A 20,882-nucleotide genomic window follows, 5' to 3' on the forward strand; every position below is an offset into this window, starting at 1 on the left:
AGTCATAGATATTGAGCAAGTTTCTTGTCTACTCTGTTCCATCTGATAATATCCCTAATGGGAATAAAGGAGAAGGGGCTCTGACCACAAATAGGAATCAACTTGGGGTGCCAAAGATGACTTGGGGAAACCCAGTTTAAGTTTAAAATTTAGTTTTAACTTACTTTCTCTCCATGTAGTGAATAACATAGACAGGTTTATATTTTTCCAAATTTTCACCTTCCTAATCCACAATCTTTTTGGTAACCTGGTTTTCACACTGTTAAACCAAGAATGTTTTTTGGTCTGGAAATCTATTTACCTACTTCCTTCTATGTTATCTTAGGATGTTTGTCTAGGCCAAAAAAATACATACACATGGAGGCCTGTGGCTCACAATGAAAAATTTGGAAAGATCCTCTCTACAAGAAGACCTCTGATAAAAAGCAGAGAATTTCAGAGAGATGGAACAGTGCATTTCTAGGGTTTAAGCTATTTTCTTTCTTGGAAATTAATCCAGGTAAGTTAAACATTTTGTTTCCTCTCTGGGGTAAGAGGAGAAAAGACTACTACTTTCTACCAGTGTCTCTCTCCTTCTCTCCCTTGACATTATTTATGCATGTATTCTCTTCTTCTTTTGTGGTTTTGTCATTAAGATTTGGAACTCCCAATAAGGGTGTATTAATTTTCAACTGCTATATAACAAATTACTCCAAATTAACAGCTTAAAACAATACATATTTATTATCCTGTAACTTCTATAGGTCAGCAGTCCATCTATCCACAGTTTAACTGTTTCCTTGGCTCAAAATCTAACAAGGCTGACATAAAGGTCTTGACTAGAGTTGTGATCTCATCTGAACTCAAAGTTCTCTTTCAAAATTGGCAAAATTCACTTCCTTTCAGCTATAGAATTGAGACTCTAACTTTTTAGAGAAGCTCTGTTGTTCCTTGCCATTTGACTCTATCCAAAACATGGCAATTTGCTTTATTTTTTTTCTAAAGATTTTATTTATGTATTCATGAGAGACATACAGAGAGAGGCAGAGACATAGGCAGAGGGAGAAGCAGTCTTCCCACGGGGAGCCTGATGTGGGAGTCGATCCCAGGGCCCCAGGATCATGCTCTGAGCTGAAGCAGACACTCAACCACTGAGCCACCCAGGCGTCCCGGCAATTTGCTTTCTTTCTTTCTTTCTTTCTTTTTTTTTTTTTAAGATTTATTTATCTACTTATGATAGACAGAGAGAGAGAGAGAGGCAGAGACACAGGCAGAGGGAGAAGCAGGCTACATGCCGGGAGCCCAACGCAGAACTCGATCTTGGGACTCCAGGATGGTGCCCTGGGCCAAAGGCAGGCGCCAAACCGCTGAGCCACCCAGGGATCCCCAGCAATTTGCTTTCTTAAGGCCACTCTCTCTAGTCTCTAGCCCCCCTTTTTCGAAGTGGGTGCTATTTTTTTTAAGATTTTATTTATTTTTTCATGAGAGACACAGGGAGAGAGGCAGAGACACAGGCAGAGGGAGAAGCAGGCTCCATGAGCAGGGAGCCTGATGTGGGACTTGATCCCGGGACTCTAGGATCATGCCCTGGGCTGAAGGCAGACGCTAAACCACTGAGCCACCTGGGATCCCCATGAGGTGGGTGTTACTGCCTTTTCAGAGGTAATGGTGATGGGCCAATGGATCAGTCATTTCCAACAGGGCTAGGAAAAACATTCAGACAACCCATTAGATTATTTCATCTCACATTTTAATGATTTCATCAAAAAGGAGATGGAAAGGGGGTAATTATATGCAAATTTTCATTCTGGTGATAATCCAAAGACACATTTTTTAAGCTCAAGATATTGATAACATATTGGCAGCTTCTTATCCCCACTTACTTGAACCATACCAGCTGTCCAAAATATCCTAATGGTAATGAACATGTTCAGAGAAAGAGGTCGGTGAAGAGATACTGTACCCTCTTTTAAAGAGCTTACCTAATTAGGTCAGATCTATTCAGGATAATCTACCTTTTGATTAAATCAAATTCAAAAGATTGGTGACCCTAATTACATCTGTAACATCCATTTGGCTATAAAACATAATATAATCATATTAATGATATCCTATAAAATTCAAAAGTTCTGCTTGCACAAAAGAGAAGAGTATGCAGGGCACGTGCATAGGGACTCATCGTGATACTATCTTAGAATTCTGCTTTCCACAAAGGTACTTGCAAGTTTGAGGTTGAAGTTTGGGCTGGGGAAGGATGTGGTGGGTGTGTTGATGGAAACTTCAGCTTTGGAGGAAAACAAATCATATATAAAGCATCACTTCTAATGACTTAAAATTTAGCAGATTGACACAAATGAGGATATATCTTGTCTGAGTGAGTGAAGAAAGAAGAAAGGATCATTCTCTCTCAGCCTGAAAACCTGCAAGTCAAGCATGCAGCAGGTGAGGTGATACTAATCCAGGGAGAGATGGAAGAGGGAGGGCATTGGGGTAAGTGTTTCATAGATTTTTTGGATAAATCCTGGGTGCCCTGTGAGGGCTGGAAGCATCAGGTATTATGAAGGTTAACCTGGCTGGGGAACGTTGGGGCAGGGCTGCCACATTTAACCAAACTTTGTGCAGTGCCCCATTCAAAAAGGTGCCATTCAGGTATACTAAAATATGATTGGCACTTTTTTGAGTGTGGTAATTCACAACATGTACAACCACAAGTGGTGGCCCTAGGAAGAGGTGTCATGATTGCCCAGAGTTGCGTTCACTTTGGCCAAATCACCATCCTCTCAGAAGACTCTTAAATGCCTCTGGAAGAACAGACCTAGGATCTGAGGGCCCTAGGGAAAAGTTCCCATTCAGTTTCTCCAAAGACATACATACCTTTGTTGAAAAAGGGCCTGAGACCTTGGAACGAGATTTGGATTGGGTCCATCACCATCCTTCTCTTTTGCCATTTCCTCTTGTACATTAAAGCCACTTTTCTTAGGACCTTAGAAGCTCTTCCTACTTTAGTATCTTTTCTGATATCACTGTATCAGTAGCAGTTCTGATGGTGACTGGAACTTTTCATACAGTTAGTCTCTTTTTTTTTTTAAGATTTATTTATTTGCTTATTTATGATAGACATAGAGAAAGAGAGAGAGAAGCAGAGACACAGGAGGAAGGAGAAGCAGGCCCCATGCCGGGAGCTCAACGTGGGACTCGATCCCGGGACTCCAGGATTGCGCCCTGGGCCAAAGGCAGGCACTAAACCACTGAGCCACCCAGGGATCCCCTAGTTAGTCTCTTAACACGTTTTATTTTAATTACTTTTTGTGTCTTCTGTGAAATATAAACACTTATTGAAACGATAAGAGGTTTTGCCTCTCAGACCTTTGGAACTAAAGACATATTGCGTAGACTTTTCTCTCTGTTCTTATGGGATCCCATCCTAATCAAGCTTCTTCAAAGAGAGACTAGAAGACTAGAGAAACAAACAGGTAAAAGACGGCAAGCAACACAGTCCTGGAGACCATTCCAGAACTGTGGCAATTCATGGGAAGCACTATGCATATTGTATATTCCTGCGTTGGGAAATTAGTATAACCTGATGTCCTCAGGCTTTGAATTACAACTGAGCATTGAGTTGGCAATTGGTGTTCGTCAATATTGCTGTCCATTTCCCCACAGCTGCTTGTCTTTACCTCAAGCCTTGGTGGAAATTTAGGTTGTAATGAAGAGAATAGAAATTGCTCTAATTATGTTTACGAATGCACAATATGTGTCTGCTGTTGAATGTTTGCTCCGTTCTTTCCTACACTGAGTCTCAGATACTCTTGATTTGAACTAGGCTGTGAAAGTGACTACTTGATATCTGTTCTCAAACTGGGTATATTTGGGAGGGTGTGTGTATGTGTACGTATGCACCTATGTTTTTGGAACTCTTGTGTTTGTGAGGGTACACCGTATTGTTCATTTTTTGTGTTTTTGATATATGGATTTGATTCTTGTTTGGTCTTGATTTGTTTGCTGTCCATTTATATTTTGGTTTGTGTGTTTGTTTTTTGTTGTTTTAGGACTTTGTGTGTGTGAATTTATATTTGGATGTTTTTAAATTTCATTTATTTATTCATGAGAGACACAGATAGAGAAAGAGGTAGGACACAGGCAGAGGGAGAAGCAGGCTCCATGCAGGGTGCCTGATATGGGACTCGATCTCGGGTCTCCAGGACCACGATCCAGGCCAAAGGTGGTGCTAAACTGCTGAGCCACCCGGGCTGCCCTATATTTGGATTTTTTATGTTCTTTGCTACTGATTATTTGATTTGTGTGGTGTGCATGTGTGTGCTTAGGAATTTGCAATTTTTTTCTTGTTATTATTATCATTTTAATTGGGTTTATTCCGTGAGTGTATATGATTATCTGAGTCATGATTTGTTTTTGTATTTCTGTTTGCTAGAATGGTCTTTATATGTGTTGAGGATTCGTTTGCTTTTATTTGAGTTTGGGTTCATTCCTTTGTTTTTTGTCATTGTCATTTGCTTGTTTCCGAGTTTTTGTTTATGGTTTCTCTTGGCAGTTAGTTTCAGATGTCCCTGAAATGTATAAAGCTGTTGAAATGAATAATTTGAGGTTACTGAGAGAGAGAAAGATGGGGCAAGGCAGAAGAAATGGTATTGGGCTTTGGATCGATGAAGAACAATATTCTTATTTTGGGGAAAACTCTGTGAAGTTTTGTAAATCATCTTCCTAGAAGTAAAATTTACATATGATAAAATTTACTATATTTAGTTGTGTAATTTAATGAACTTTTATAAACATATTCAATAATGTAGCTAACAGCCCAAAATTTCTGTCAGCCGCTCAAATTCCTTCATGTCCATTTGTGATCAATCCCCTTCCCTTCCCTTTGGACCCTGAAAACCACTGATCTACATTTTGTCACTATAGGTTTGTTTTTTCATAATTTCAGGTAAATGAAATCATACAGAATGTAGTCTTTATATGTTTGGCTATTTTTACTTAGCATAATACAATTACTATTCATGAAGTTGTGTGTGCTCCTTTTTATTGCTAAGTAGCGTTCCATGGTATGGATATACCAGTGGTTTTAATCCATTCACCTTTGAAAGATACTTAGTTTGTATCCAACTTGGGGCAATTAAGAATATAACTGCTATAAACAGTTGAATATAGCTTTTTGTATTCATTTCTCTGGAGTAAATGCCTAGCAGTGGGATTGCTGAGCCACATACAAATGTATGTTTAAGTTTGTAAAAAGCTGCCAAACATTCAAAGTGCTGTACCATTTTGCACTACCACCAGAAATGTCTGATATCTCCAGTTGATGCACATTTTAACTTTTGATTTTTATTTATATGGGTCTATTTCTGAACTCTCTGTTCTATTCCATTGATCTATTTATCTGTTCTTTCACCAATACCATACTTTCTTGATTTCTGAAGCTTTAGATACTAAGTGTTGAAATCAGACAGTGTTAGTTCTCTAACTTTGTGCCTATTTTAAAAAATTGATTTGGTGGGCACCTGGGTGGCTCAATTGGCTAAGCACCTGCCTTTGGCTCAGATCATGATCCCAGGGTCCTGGGATCCAGTCCCATGTCGGACTCCCTGCTCAGTGGGGAATCTGCTTCTCTCTCTCTCTCTCTCTCTCAAATAAATAAAATATTTTTAAAAAATAGAAATAAAAATTGATTTGGCTATTCTGGTTCTTTTGTTTTCCCTATACATTTTAGAAGCACATCATTGATATTAACAAAAACTTCCAAGGAGATTTTGATTTGGATTGTGTTGAATTTATGGATCCATGTGGGAGAGATCTGACATCTTACCTTAGTGACTTCCAATACATGAGAACAGTATATGTCTTTATTTATAGCTAAGTGTATAATTTTGTTCTACATTATGGTACCATTTAAAGTATTTAAATTATAATTGTTCATTGCTAGTATATAGAGATACTACTTATGGTTTGCTGCCATCTCTCAGGATCACTGTCTTTCAATGCCTGATTTCTGGTAACTTGTAAACTATTGTTTCCTATATTTTGGCAGGTATTTTTCATTATTTCAGGTGAGAGGATAACTTAGTTTCCTGTAACATCAGCTTGGCTAACATGCACACTTAGGTGCTGGCTCTAAAATTGGCAAATGTTTATCAGCATTCAGAGAGCTGCTTTCTTTTGAGTCTAGGTACCCTTCCCACACTTCGATACTGGGCTGCCTCAGAGAGCTTTCTTAAATGCCTCCTAAATTGCAAAATGTAGAGATTTAGATTCTAGGGGAGAATCATCTATAGATTATTATAGTGATTTAAATTCCTGTGTCTGAAAGTGACCTGACCAGATGGAAATAAGACTTGCTAGAAGAACATAGCCCTCACTTCTGTTTTATGAGTCCTTTTCTGCTCTGTAGTTCTGAATTTTCTCCCTTCACCCCCCGCCAAACTCTTAATCTTTTTTCACCTATCAGTTCCCTTCACTATTTTCAAAACTTTCCTTTCTTGCTCCCCAAATTCTCTTCTGCTTCTCAGTTTCCCTCACAGCTGAACCAAAACTTTATTGTAACTCAGGGATGGAAGCTACTTCTTTCTTTATGAACCTAAAAGTCTTTCCATTCTTCTGGATATACTTTTGGATATTATATGACATTACCAAATGATCCAGAACTTTTACTCTCTTAAGACTCTCTTATTCTTGTCACCCCCCCCCCCCATATGTATATGTGAAAGGAGGAAGGGCAAGGAGAAACCAGTATTCAGAGAGCCTTATACGATGAAATATTAAGTTGGTTTTTATATCCCACTTTTATGTCCCTTCTTAACCTCGTGTGTGGGACAGTGGGAACAGGGGTGATGGAAGAGAGAGGGAAGAGGGGAAGAGAGAGATTGAGAGGTCTATAAGCCTGAAAGCCTCAGGATTGGAGCAGTGTGTGAGAATCAGGTTGCACATTTTACATTTCTTCTTGGGGTAACGGGGGCTTCCTGATGTTCCTCTCCTTTAATCTACACTGAAGGCTGAATCGACTTCTTTTTAGGGAAATTTGCTGCCTACCTTAAACGAGGAAATTTGGGTTGGGGAGAAAGGAGGAAGAAAAACACTATTTTATGTACTAGCATTGCTAACATTGAACAGCATGTATGTAATTAGAGTACTTTTGTTTTGGGTTTTATAATTTTTAAATTATTTCTCATTTTAGTTTTGCTGGTGTTTTTTGCCAAGGTGTTTATGTTTTTGTGCATGTTATGTATTTGGGATTTTTTGGAAGGGGAATTTTACAATTGTGGTTAAATATATAGAACATAAATTTTAACCCTTTTTGAATGTACAATCCGGTGGCATTAAGTACATTCTCATTGTTGTACATCCGTTATAACTATCTGTCTCCAGAACTTTTTAGTCATTCCAGAGTGGAATTCTATTTGCATTAAACAGTAACTCTTCATTTATCTCCTCATCCCCCGCCCTTGGTAACCTCTATTCTACTTTCTCTCTCTGTGAATATGCCTATATTGGGTACCTCATAGAAGTGAAATTGTACATTATTTGTCCTTTTCTGTCTTGTTTATTTCACTTAATGCCTTCCCGTTTCATCCTGTTATAGCATGTGTCAGAATTTCCTTCATTTTTAAGGCAGAATGTTCCTTTGTATTATATACCACATTTTATATTATCTATTTATCCACCATGGACACTTGAATTGTTTCCACCTTTTGGCTATTGTGAGTAATACTGTGTGAATATGAGTGTACAAATATCTGTTCTAGTCTCTGCTTTCAGTTATTTTGGTTATAAACTCAGGGTTGGAACTTCTGGACCATATGGTAATTCTTTTTTTTTTTTTTTTTTTTTTAAGAACTACCATACTGTTTGTTGTAGCAGCTCCACCATTGTACAATCCCACTAGTAGTGCATGAAGTTTCCAATTTCTCTACATCCTGTCAACACTTGTTATTTTCTGTTTTGTTTTTGTTTTTTATGATAGACATCCTAATGGATTTGAAGTGGTATCTTATTGTGATTTCAATTGCATTTTCCTAATGATTAGTGATCTTGATAATCTTTCTTTGTGCTTATTGACTGGAAATTTTTTAAAAATACTTTTAAATTCAGTTTTGATCTCTTTATATATTACTATATATTAAGAGATCAAAACTGAATTATATATTATATATTATATTAATATTATATATTATGTTAATATATGTTAATAAATCAAAACTGAATTTGAGACTGGATTTGAGACTTAGACTTGAGTCATTGTAGTATATGGACTAAATAAAATTTTAGTCTCAATGTTCGGGGACTTAGGCCCATCCAGATTAAATGTCCCTCAGCTTATTCTCCCTCCCCATGGCAAGTAATTTAGCCAATTGTGTATTTTATTCAATACACCCATCTCTGTCTCTACAGACTCTTGTAAAACTCATCTCCCTAGCACTTAAAGTATAACTGACTTGGGGTGTGTGTGGATTTCTTTCACCTACTTACTTCCACCATCTTTCAGCCTCATTTTTTAAAGAGAAAGAGGGACACCTGGAAGCCTGTGCCTCCAAATGGAAAGATTGGAAAAGATCTCTCAACAGCAGGAACTCTAAGAAAAGTGGAGAAAATCCAGAGCTGGGAAGGAAAAATTGTACACTCCTGGGCCCTAAGATAGGCCCTAAGCCTATCTTCTCTCTTGATTCCCAGAAAGGTCAATGGGCTATAACTTATCCAGGAATGGTGAAGAAAATGGGATTTCTGTCCTATGAATTCTAGCACCACCTTTAAATTGTCTTTTCTTCTCTTTTGAGTTTCCTGCATGTTTACCTTGCTTCTTCTCAGGTATTGGAGTTAAGTTGTAATAGAATTCTGACCAAAGGACTAGGAAGGTTGGGGCACAGAGGGATGTGGTGGGTGTGTTGGGAGAAGCTTTAGCTTTAGTGGAAAGAAAACCATATTTAATATGCCACTTCTGACAACTTGAAATTCAACAGGAAAATGTTGATAAGGTTCTTTCTCACCTGAGGAAGAGAAAAAGGGAGGAAGGCTTGTTTTCTCTCAGCTTCTAAACCAGCACATTAAATATGCAGCAAAATCAGGGGATGCTCACTCAAAGGAAGGTAAGAGAAGGACAGTGGTGTCATCATTCACATGCTAGAAGTTCTGCATCAGATGAAAACTGCGTGTATGTATATGGGCAGGGCCACCACCTTCAGCTGAGTGTAGTGCTCTACTTGAGAGGGTGACATTCACAGATACTGGACATGACTGTCACCTTTTTTGAGTACAGTAATGCACATTTTATACAATCTATATGGTGGCTATAGTGATGAGTGTTTGAACTGCATACACAGAGCTGCCCTCCTTTGAGTCCAAGCATCAGATGAAAACTGCGTGTATGTACATTGGCAGAGCCACCACCTTCAGCTGAGTGTAGTGCTCTACTTGAGAGGGTGACATTCATAGATACTAGAACATGACTGTCACCTTTTTTGAGTACAGTAATGCACATTATATACAATCTATATGGTGGCTATAGTAGTGAGTGTTTGAACTGCATACACAGAGCTGCCCTCCTTTGAGTCCAAGCACCATCCTCCCACTGCTGGGACTCTCATAAGCATGTCTTGAGGAGCAAAACTTAGAGACTGGGGACTCCTGGGAAATCACCCATTGAGGTTTTCCAAGGATTGGTATACCCTTATGAGAGGTATGCCCATGCAGGTGTAAAAATTTGTAGTGAGGATATGGCTTTCCTTTTTTGTGCATGCAGAGCTTCTACTGTAGGCAGAGCCCATGAACTCTTTATGACCCCCTGATTTTTCCTAGTAACATTCCATATAGTACCCCAGCCTTTCCCTTTTCCTTTGGGGCTTTTCAAATTCCCTCCTGCCTCAGAAGCTTCCCTTTATACTCAAAACTTCTCTCCTGTCTAGCACTGAAGACAAGTCTTTTCTCAGGGGTTTAGATGCACTTCCCTACTTAGAAAAGTATACACACACACACACACACACAGAAAAGTATACACATTTTCTTCCAAAGTATATGTATATAAATATGAACTTATATCTAAATATTACTTAAAATACATGTTTATGTATAGCCATACAATTCTTTCTGAATTCACCATAACCATAGGGGTGAAGAATGTCCTTAGAACATTTAATGTGGTTAGTTCCTTTTTCTGTATTTAATGTTTTATATTTTTTAATTTTGCAAAAAGATGAAGGGAGGAGAAAGTACTTATCTCAGAACTCTTGAGAATGAAGACATGTAACTTTGTCTTTTCCCTTCTACATTCCCTGAGTTGTTCCTTCTTAATTCAAGGTCTTCACAAAGAAAAAGCAAGAGTCATAGAAAAATGGATGGCACTAGACTGCTGGAGATGATCTGCAGGACTGGAGAAGTAACTGGGAAGCAGGTTGTATCCACTATAGTGCTGGGAAATGGAGCTGGGGAGCTGCCATAATGATGCCCCCTTCCAAATGAGTTCCCACAAACCACACTGCATCAGCACATTGAATGGGCAAGTGGAAGTTTGTGGAATTTTGCTGTCATCTCAAACCAGTTATATGTCTTACTCCAAATCTTGAGGAAAATTTAGATTATGACCAAGAGGAAGCGAATTCCTCTAATTTATCTACCAATATTATTACATTATTACCTGTATACAACCAGTGTCAAATGCTCAAGAGGTGTGCTCCCTTCTCTTGAGCTTTAAGGGTTTCTCTGGGCAGAAAGTCTCACACCCTCAGATTTGTACCAGGCAGTGACAGTGATGCCATTGTAAATTGTTCTCAATTTGATTCTGTGCTTATTTTTGAAAAGGCGTGAGAGTTATGTGTGTTGGTGTTCATAAACTAGTTGATTGGTTCATGCATATATTGCATTGCTTGAATTTGGTTTGAGTTTTCAGATGTTTTTGTTTAGTAATAATTGTTTATTTGGACTTCGGTACCTGGTTTCCAGTGCAGAAGCCTGAAGGACTGAGGTGTTTGACTTTTTTACTTAAATAATTACTTTGGGCGTGGGATGTAATGAGCACTGGTGTTCTATAAAACTGATGAGGGGCTCCTGGGTGGCTCAGTTGGTTAAGCATCTGCCTTGGGCTCAGGTCATGATTCTGGGGCCCTGGGATCAAGTCCTGCATCAGTCTCCCTGCTTGGCTGGAGCCTGCTTCCCCCTTTCCCTCTGCTGTTCCCCCTCCTTGTGCTTTCCCTGTCATATACATAAATAAAACCTTTAAAAAGAAAGACTGATGAATCAATGAACTCTACCTCTGAAACGAATAATACACTATATGTTAATTAATTGAATTTAAATAAAATAAAACAGTAACTTTAAAAAAGGATTACTTTGGGAGTAGCAAAATAGTTTTTAATGAACCATCCTTAATATCAGTAATAATTAGAAAATCAACAGGACAATGCCAACATAGATTATTCTTCCTAAGGAAGAGGAGGTGGAGGGAGTTTATTCTACTTTGCTCCTGAAACCTGGCTCATTAAGGATGCAGTACCAGAGGGATACCCAGAGGATACAAGAAGAAGAGCAGTGGCATGGGGGTAATAGAGGCACTTTGGTCAAATGTCGGTGTCTATTCAAAGGCTTAAAGGTGTGAGAGTGGAGTTAAAGCTTCATGAGACAGGTCTTTGAACAGGGCTGCCACATCCGGTCACTTTGTATACAGTGACCTCCTCATGTTGATGTGATTCACATGACAAAGCTGTGAATTTTGCCTTTTTGAAGAGGAGTCTTGTACAACATGTTCATCAACATGTGGTAGTCCTGGGGGTGGGGTGGAGCTTCAAGGACAGCTATCCTCCTCTGAGTAAGGGGCCACCTCCTCAGGGCTGAGCTATTTCAGAAGCACATCTAGAGAGGCCTGATCAAGCAAAAGAGGGTTCTTGGAAAATCTTCTCATATACCTTCTCTAGGGATTTGCACCACCCCATTGTTCTAGAAAGGCCTGACCAAATTTGAGGGAATTTTGGAGATGGGTCCCTCTCTATAGTCTCAGAATTCCTTCTTTCTTTTTTTTTTTTTTTTTTAAGATTTTATTTATTTATTCATGAGAGAGAGAGAGGCAGAGACACAGGCAGAGAAGTAGGCTCCATGCAGGGAGCCCGACATGGGATTCGATCCCGGGTCTCCAGGATCAGGCCCTGGGCTGAAGGCGGTGCTAAACCGCTGAGCCACTGGGGCTACCCAGAATTCCTTCTTTCTGAAGAAATTCCTGTGCTCAAAGCTACTGCTCTGCTCTCAACCTTCAAATTTCCTCATAGAAGCCTTCTCCTTCATTTTCTACCGTACCTAGAATCCCCCTCTGCTGAACTCCGAAGCTCTTTACTCTTTCATGGATTGAACCTAGCTGTTTCTTCAGGGTCTAGAAGCTCTCTTTTCTTCTTCTTCTTTTTTTTTTTTTAAGATGTTATTTATTTATTCACGAGAGACACAGAGAGAGAGGCAGAAACACAGGCAGAGGGAGAAGCAGGCTCCTTGTGGGGACCCCGATGCGGGACTCATCCCAGCACCCCAGTATCAGTATCACGACCTGAGCCCAAGGCAGACGCTCAACCACTGAGCCACCCAGGTGCCCCCCTCTATCTTCCTTTAAATATCATTTTACATTTTTCTCTGGTCACCATATCAGTAGGAGACTAAGATGGCATGCAGAAATTTTCATGCAATAAATAGATTTACTTTTTTGTAAAGTTTTGTGTAAAGGCATGACAAGATGTGATCATTGACCTCTCAGAACCTTCAAGAATGAGGAAATATTGTATTGGCTTTTTGCTCTTATTTCTTTTAATCTAAAAAATTCTTTTCGATTCCACATATAAGTGATACCGTACAGAATTTGTCTTTCTCTCTTAGGCTTATTTCACTTAGCATAATGCACTTTGTGTCACAAATGGCAATTTTCTTCTTTATATGGCTTAATATATATACTTATATATATGAATAACATATATTCATATATATGAATATAAATATAAGTATAATAATATATATACTTTTATATATATATGAATATCTAATTTTCACAGCACCATTTATTGAACTTTTAGTGTCTTCTCCCCATTGTCTGTTTTTGACACCCTTGCCAAAGATTATTTGATCATATGTGTATGAGTTTATTTCTGGGCTAGTCTGTTTCTTTGGTCAGTGGGTCTGTTTTTATGCCAGTTCTCTTGTTCATTTTAAGTGTCACTCATATCTCTGGGCTCTCAGAAGAGAGAGCAAGAGAGTGAGCAAGCACCAACCCCTGAAGATCATTGCTGGACTGAAGAACAACCTGGGAGCCAAGGTATAAATGTTACATTTCTATGTGGGGGAATGGGATAGAACCTGGTAACCTGTGCCGTATCACCTCTCAGGTAATCTCTCTTAAATCATCAGGGTATTGAGTTGACAACTGACATTTGTGGATTTTGTTGTCAATCTCTGTAACGTCATATAACCCAAAAGCCTCACCCAAAGCCATGAAGAAAGTTCAGCTGTAGCGAAGAAGAGAGAAATTTTTCTTCTTTGTGTTCTAACATTGCTACCAGGGCACCACATCTGTTTACTTCGTATGGTGTTGTCCACTTCTCTCTTTCCTGAATTCTCAGAATTTCCCTGTGCAGTAAGGGTCATTTATCCCTAATAGGTGCTGGATTGTAAGAGGGACTCGTGTTTGCTCACAGCTTTTGATTTTATTGAGGAGTGAAGTCATTTTTTGGTGTGAAGTCATTTTTTGGTGTGTATGTTTTGGAGTTTTGTATTTTTGTAAGGATATACAAAAATTTTTGGTTTTTTGTTCTTTGTTTTTTTTTTTTTTTTGGTGTGGGGTATTTTTTATTTATGGAATTCTTTTTTTGTTTTTATGATCTTTTTGTTCATTGAAATTTAGTTGGTGCATTCTTTTTTGTTGTTTGCTTGTTTGCTTTTTGGGTTTGTTTCCTGTGGGTTTTGTGTATCTGAATTCCTTGTATCTTATACATTCTTTTTAGTTTCCTGCTGGTGGTGTTTTTTTTTTTTTTTTTTTTAATGTGTTATTGGGATGCCTGGATGGCTCAGCGGTTGAGCGTCTGCCTTTGGCTCAGGGCATGATCCCCAAGTCCCGGGATCGAGTCCCACATTGGGCTCCCTGCATGGAGCCTGCTTCTCCCTCCGCCTGTGTCTCTGCCTCTCTCTCTCTCTCTGTGTCTCCCATGAATAAATAAATAAAATCTTTAAAAAATAATGTGTTATTTAGAATATTGCACTGTACTGTTTTGTGTGGATTGGGGCTGTTTTTTTTTTGTTTTTCTTTTTTGGTTTCATTATCTGCATGTTTATTTGCATGTATTTGTATGTGTTTGTATGTGTTACTTTTTTCTGTGTGTTGATTTTTAAGTACATAATGCTGTTCCTTTCTGCTGCTTCAGACCTCCATCTCTTCTCATAGGATGCCAAGCTAAAGCTCACATGGTTGTATAAAGAAGAATCAATGTGTAAAGAAAAAAAAATTCTGTCCAGCACTGTTCTAATTGAGCTCTACTAGATCTGCAATATCTGCGTATAATGAGTGAGTTAAATTATCCTTTCTACTTAAAAACTGACTTTGGGGAAATAAAGTGGTTTTTCTATGTGCCAACTATATTAAATTGAGAAGTAGAATAATGCAGCAAGTATCCTAAATCTAAGAGGAAGAGGGAAAAGGCAAGGAAGAAGCCTTATTCTCAGTCCTAAAATCTATCCCGTGAAATGCATAGCAAGTGCACAGGTAGGCACTCAGGGGAAGGCAAATGAGAGGGGAGCATAGTGGCTGCTTTCCAGGCCTTTTGGTTGTATTCTGCTGATTCCTCATTGAGAGTATTAAAGCGTTGATTGTCCTGGCATAGTGATGAGGGTGTTGGGGTTTGTGCGGGATCACCACCTTTACCTATGGTGTGTGCAGTGCTCCACTTCAGGAAGTGCCATCCATGTAGCTAAAACCTATGATTGGCACCTCTTTGAGTGTAGCAATGTGCAACAGGTACAACATCAGTGCTGGCCCTGAAAGAGGCAATAGCTGCACACTAGTATCATTTTTTGAGTCTTAGAGCCACCTGGTTCTAAGAACCTGCTGGTTCAACTCATGGGGCCCTTTAAAGACCCCTCTAAAATCTAAGGAGGGAGTGTCCCAGGAAAAACCTCATTTGTAGGTTTCTTTTTAAAAAGTCAGGCCTGCTGCCTTCGGCTTATCTGTGTTCAGTGCCCTACTCAGGGAGGCGTCATTCACATAAGTTGATATATGAATGGCACCTTTTTGAGTAGGGTAATGTACAATGAGGACAACATTTGTGGTGGCATTGGCAATGGTGGGTGGAACTTTAGTGACAGAGCCACACTTCCTTGAGCCCTGGTACCTTCAGTGACAGGCCACCACCGAGTATTCTCTGAAGCACCTCTTGTGAAACTCAATCTAGAATTAAAGGACCCCCTAGGAAAATTCTCTTGTGTAGATTCTTCAAGTAATTATAGCTCTTTGTCCACAAAAGGACCGACCACACTTAGAACGATATGCCCCTTCTCTGGTTATAGGTTAGTTTTTCCTCAATGCACAACAAATACACACCCTGCCTTCAAAACTCCCAAAAACTTGATACCTCTTTGCTTTCCTCCCAATAGTCAAGCTTTCTGTTTTAGGAAGCCCAAATACCTTTCTGTCCTCCCTTGCTGAATTACAAGCGTCATGGAGTGATGCTCTCCAATTCCTTTGAATATGCTTGTGTAACTTCATGGTAATGCTATCATATCATAAGATATTCATATATTGGGGGAGAGAGAGAGAGAGAGACAGAGACAGAGAGAGGAATCGATGGTAAAGAATTGGCTCATATTATTAGAGAGGTTGTTAAATCACAGGGTGAGCTGGCAAGCTAGAGACCAAGGAAAAACCAATAGTGTAGTTTTGGTCTGAAAGCATGTGGGCTCAAGACCCAGGAAGAGTTGATATTTAAGCCCAAAGGCAGGAAAAACTGGGATCTTGGCTCAAGGTAGTCAAGTAGGAAGAATTCTCTGTTATTCAGTGAAAAGTGAGGCTTTTTGTTCTATTCAGGCCTTCGACTGATTTCAGGAGGCTCACCAACATTAGGGAGGGCAACCTGCTTTACTCAGTCTGCAATTTCACTATTAGTCTCTTCCAAAAACACCTTTATAGAAATACCCAGAATATGTTTGACCAAACATCTGGATACAATGTGGCCCAGTCAAGTCAACACATAAAATTAACTGTCACAAGTCCATTCCTTGTCAACTTGGAACCCATATGTATCTCCTTAAAGCCTCCTTAATCTCCAAATGAAGACATAGCCCTGCCCAACATGATACATTTATCCTGCGTGCAACTGAAAATCCACTAACTTCTTCCCAAGATGAGGAGGTAAAGTCCTTCAGTGACGTTTGCTCTTCCCCTTGATATCCTTTAACTGAAATATGATATAACACTTAAAATATTAAACTACTCTGATATGAAGTCAATACATCTTATGTTACATGATAAGGTGACAAGAGAGGGTAGAAAATAAACAAATTTGCTATATAGTATACATACATATATTCATAAGTTAAGGAAGACATGACATTAGTGTGCATGACATCATGACAGTTGCACATTTTTGTAATTGGTTATATGTTTGTAGCTATTATTTATAACTGCCTTCTTCCACTATCCATGCTATATTCCCTCTGCCTTCAGCAACCACTTCAGCTGGTTCTGGTTCTTTATTTGATGGGGTTACCTAAACCTTAATTCCTGAAGGGTCTGGGCTATAAGTAATCCTACCTGGATTGGGTTGTTGTGGTTTTCCATTGACCTTAATTCCAGGGCTGCTAAAACTAAGAGATGCCCTAAGGGACCTCTGTATTCCAGACACATTCTTCCTTGCCTCCACTAGGGAGTAGTAGTCCAATTTCTCCTTGGTACTCAGGATCAGTCACACTGGCAAGCACAGAAACGTCCCACTCAGACCTCTTGAAAATTAGGAAATATTGTATTGGGCTTTTTTCCTTTAGGTTTTGGGAGTTATCTCCTTTTAAACCACAGCTTTTGAGAGGGACACAGACAGAAATAGAATGGCACCTCTTTTACATTGGCACACGGTGGTTGTGTGCTTGTGATTTCATGGGGTAATGGATCTTAGAGTCTCCTGTTATGTGTTAGGTTGCTGCAAAGACTTTTTTGAAGCTACTGAGGGGTATGTGAAGCAAAGAAGAAAAAATTATACTGATGCTGGTGGTTGAAGGAAACAGTTCTGAGGTGCTATTGTTTTCCGTTGAGAAGTTTGGAGAGCTACGTCAAGGGCCCAAATACTTCAAGGAAGAGAGAAGCAGACAAAAGAGAAATTGATATATGTCAATGTTTCTGTAGAATCAGGCTTCAGTTACTATTCATGAAATTCAACAAATTTAAAGGAAAGGATCAAGTTATTTGGAATTATTTTGTCCCCTGAAATACGTTTCCTTGACTATGACTAATCTCTGAGACTGAGCTGTGTGCTTCTCAGTCTATTGAGGGTTGTAGACATTTAATAGACTGATGGAAATGGTGCACAGGTATATCTGATACTGAAAATCATCATTATTTTTCCATATCAATGTAAAAAAGTACATGGCTACTGTGCAAGATGCTTCTAATCATTTAGCCTTACTAAACTAAATGCAAAATGATCAAGCCCAGTAGTATATGCTTGGAAGGAGGGAATATTACCCGGCTTTTTGCCAATGCAGTTTCATCATGTCTATAGTTTCTACATTAGCTAGGGTATCTCTCTACTGTATTCTATTATTTCTACTAGGGCTGCTTTGGGAAATTAGGAAGAAAGTCATGTATCTAGAGTTAGGACCAGGAAGAAAGAAAACAGAGTCTAGGAGGCCTGTTTGTCTTGGGAATTTCCCTTAAGAGCATAAATTTATGGTCCTAGTTTATGATGTCTTCCTGTAATACACTGAAATTTTAGGAAATGTGTGGCATTTCTTGCATTTAAGGGAGGGAATTTATTTTATGGACAGTTGAAGGCAAGGAAACACATATAGACTGGAGGACCAGGGGACATCCAGATTACATTTTCCTCACCCTTACTTTATATTTCAAAAGTAATAAATGTAACTAATATTAAATTACTATATCTGTATTAGATAAATTCACTTACACAAATCCTCTTATTTCTCTCTTTACAAGAACTTCTAGAACCCAGTTTTTTAAATCAAACTTGCTTTCAGTCTAGTATTCTCCCTTATGTTTCCTTCTAATATTTTCAGGTTCAATCTGTCGAGGGAAACACAGGCACCTAATAGTAGCATGTGTCACAGAGTGCGAAAATGCAGAAATATGCTGCTCATAGCAAATATGCATCCAATAAAAGGTTCACAAAAACCAGGAGCTGAGAGGAGAATAAGGGCATCCCTAGGCACCTAGAACATTTTCTGTATTGTTGCGCACTGCTGATAAAGAAAAAAGTTTTGTTTCGTATTTTTTTCACTCCAGGGTCTGAGGAGGAAAAATGATCTCTACTGTCTTCATCTCACCAACTACTGATTATTCTCTCATCCTTTGCTTCCAGGATTCTGTGTTTTACCTGCTTATTTTTGGGTCTCAGGAGTTGAGGTAAGTAACTCAGGGAGAGGGACTCAGATCTATGGTGACAGGTAGGAGTAAGATGGAATGTATTTCCTGCTTAGCTATTGGATTGGGGGTGGGGGGGTGGGATGCAAACCACTTGTTAATGCATATATATAACAGTGGGGAGAGAATCAACATAATATATATAAAGATATCTCTTCCATGAGCAAGAAAAGTTAAGAGGAAGGCCGTACTTCTCCCCAACTGGCCTCATGGTGTCCTTGGGGTCACAATGTCTACCCTGTTACCTGGCCAGAGCTCTGTGTGTCTCTTGGCCTTGGGAGCAGCATGTCTTCTGGTGACTTCTGACACTGCCTATCAGCCATTACCTAGATTCAAGAGAAATGGTGATCGAGTTATAATGGTTGGTTAGGTGTGAGTCACATCTTTCAGGATACTTGAAGGCAAGAGATGGAGATGCTTATTACCCAGTTGTGTTTAATGCTATGACCCCCTTAGAGACCAACATGGAAATTGGGGAATATTTCAATGTGTTCCCCAATAAAGTATTATTTTGATCATATACTCCAAATGTCAGCTGTAACAATTCTCTAGTCCCTTTCTTGGCCTGAGGCTGTCTCCGTGAAGCAGAATCTTCATGCCAGGATATCAGGTGAATCACTTAAGGGTTTTACTGCCATGTTATTCTCTACAAAGATTTTGAGAAATTATGACACATATTGAAATGTGAACAATAAGAAATAATTGGTATTTATACCTACAAATATAGCTATTGTGTAGTTGATGGTCACTTTAGGAGCAGAATAATGATTTTATACTGTTTTCTCTGAACATTTGGAAGCCTGTCGTACTAGCCATGCCAACTGAAAGGAGGGAGAAAATGTAGAGACAACAGTATACTTGCATGCCTGTATAATTTTGTATGTAAAATTGTAACTGAAAGCAGCTTTATGAGCTTTTGTGACTACTACCAATAAAAGAGTTGATAATACAAAGAAATATAAAAGTGATAAATGCTACCCAGTGATCCTCAAGACTATTTTAGGAGATTCATTATTTTTATCTATCAAGATTAGCATTGTGTTGGCCACCTACTGGGCATTCAATAACTTTTTGTTGAACAAATGACAGATTAAGCATCTTGATTTTTAAGAAACTGCAGTGGAGCAATCAGCCACTTGTGGCAAATCTGTGTTTTATTTTTAATGATATATTTCATGAATTTAGTCTAGATGATTATGATATAAATAAAATAAAATACGTATTGGTTACTTACCATATGTCAGATGCTCTTTTCAGTGTATCAACTCATTTGATTACTCAACTACTGTTATTTATTACACAGCTGAGGAAACTGAGGAACAGAGAAGTTACACAGTTTACTCAAGGTTGTACACTTTTTATTTTTTATTATTATTATTTTTTTGGTTGTACACTTTTTAAATGACAGAGCTGTTTTTCTAAATAGCCAGAAAACATACAGATTCTGCAGTCTAAACCACAACACTATGCTGCTTCTTGATGTGAGGGTTTGGCAGGTTAAGAGGGAGATGCAGGGACACCTGGATGGCTCAGTGGTTGAGCGTCTGCCTTCGGCTCAGGGCATGATCCCGGGGTCCTGGGATCAAGTCCTGCATCGAGCTCCCTGCATGGAGCCTGCTTCTCCCTCTGCCTGTGTCTCTGCCTCTCTCTGTGTGTCTCTTATGAATAAATAAATAAGATCTTTAAAAAAAATAAGAGGGAGATGCAAAGCTTGAAGCCTCCCGGAGTATGTCAGAGGAAAACTTCAGTTTGTGACTTGAATCAGGTGAAATACACACACACACACACACACACACACACACATAAGTAAATGAATACATATATCTGTACACGTACACAGATATGTGTATAATGTGAATATATTCCATCTAATACATATGTACATATAATTGCATAATGTCATGGTGTGCATAAATGTGTACATGTATAATTTACAAAATGAAATGGGTGAGAAAGTCCACAGTTTGGGGAAAGATGGTATAGCTGGGCTGCCTGAAGGGGCAATTCTAAGGGACTTTGAGGACTTTAGTATTTAACAGTTCTTTTGAAAATATCTGTTGATCAGCTGGAAAAGTTTTAAAGGATTAATTTGATTATTAGTTATCTACCTGTGATCATATGGTAAAATAGAGAATAATTGCCTCTCCCTTGGTAGAGATGGAAGTAAGTGCTTCAGAACTGTTCACGTGGACCAGACCCCAGCATTTGAGATCATTCAGTTCCCCATCTCATGCAAAGCTCACCACTTCACTAGCATTTGGCCTCTCAGATATTGCAGAATTAGACTGTTTCAGAA

General features: G+C 38.9%; 1 long non-coding RNA gene across 5 annotated transcripts in view; it reads left to right on the top strand.

Moving 5' to 3' along the window:
- Positions 1–18,662, top strand: part of LOC144308680 (uncharacterized) — a 123,967-nt gene extending 105,305 nt beyond the window's left edge. For all 5 annotated transcript variants that reach the window (XR_013375050.1, XR_013375051.1, XR_013375053.1 and 2 more), the window contains 5 exons: positions 326–499; positions 2,320–2,421; positions 10,282–10,480; positions 13,163–14,506; positions 18,525–18,662. This is a non-coding gene — a long non-coding RNA (uncharacterized LOC144308680). The remainder of the gene's footprint in view (positions 1–325; positions 500–2,319; positions 2,422–10,281; positions 10,481–13,162; positions 14,507–18,524) is intronic.
- Positions 18,663–20,882: the final 2,220 nt, after the last annotated feature.

The sequence above is a fragment of the Canis aureus genome, chromosome X (genome assembly GCF_053574225.1).
Source record: "Canis aureus isolate CA01 chromosome X, VMU_Caureus_v.1.0, whole genome shotgun sequence".
Taxonomy (NCBI): Eukaryota; Metazoa; Chordata; class Mammalia; order Carnivora; family Canidae; genus Canis; species Canis aureus.